This window comes from Aotus nancymaae, unplaced genomic scaffold (genome assembly GCF_030222135.1).
Source record: "Aotus nancymaae isolate 86718 unplaced genomic scaffold, 86718_ANA_hifiasm-v0.15.2.pri h1tg000007l, whole genome shotgun sequence".
Classification (NCBI taxonomy): domain Eukaryota; kingdom Metazoa; phylum Chordata; class Mammalia; order Primates; family Aotidae; genus Aotus; species Aotus nancymaae.
This window is the reverse complement of record NW_026988418.1, coordinates 47,067,145-47,067,903: the sequence shown is the minus strand read 5'-3', so window position 1 is coordinate 47,067,903 and position 759 is coordinate 47,067,145. Positions and strand designations below refer to the sequence as shown.

Genomic DNA, 759 nt, shown 5'->3' with positions numbered 1-759 from the left:
TTCTTCACTCCCTCCAGACCCCCCACCCCTGGACTGTGAAGATTCCACATGAATGATTGCTTTTTTAGCCCTTTTTGTATTTTTATTGACTGATTAGACTCTGGGCATTTAATTCCCTGTGACACAAACTCTCTCAGTTGTACATACTTAAGCCTGTCCATGTCTTGCTGACTTACTGTCTCAGTCAATATAGTGTTGGTTGGCTTAACCATGGAACCTATTCTGTTTGCTACATCTAACTTTCTTTTCTCCCTAACAAGAAAGCCAGGAAGCTGGGGGCATGAAGTATCTGGTACATTCAGTGACTAACTTTCTTTTCTTTCCTTTTTTTCAATTTAGTATTTTCTTATGAAAGTAATACATGCTCATCATCAGTAAGTGGTTCAAAATAGGGAGAACTTCCCAATCCTATCTCCTGCTAACAGTAAGTATTCTTCCAGTTGTTCTCTAGTCATTTACTAAAATAAAATAATATGAAATAAAATAAGGTAACATAAAAATACACACTATATACACAAATAGAATACTACCAAAAACACTATTGTGTAATGCGACTTTTTTCATTTAATAATTATTGTGATCCCTTTCTATGTCAGTATATTTGTCCATCATTTTCTTTTCCAAATGTTCCTTTCTAATGAATTGGCCATTACATCTCCAAAGTTATAAAATGGCCAAGAGACCACAGAAAGACAGTCATTTAGTCTCCTGCTTGAAACCAACAGCTTCAGCAAACTGCTGACCTTGAATCAGGACCAA

At 35.8% G+C, this 759-nt stretch overlaps 1 non-coding gene across 1 annotated transcript; it reads right to left on the bottom strand.

Annotated features, from left to right (window-relative positions):
• Window positions 1-622: 622 nt before the first annotated feature.
• On the bottom strand, window positions 623-759 carry LOC135273514 (small nucleolar RNA SNORA2/SNORA34 family). The gene has a single exon (XR_010341304.1). It is a non-coding gene; the product is annotated as a small nucleolar RNA SNORA2/SNORA34 family (small nucleolar RNA).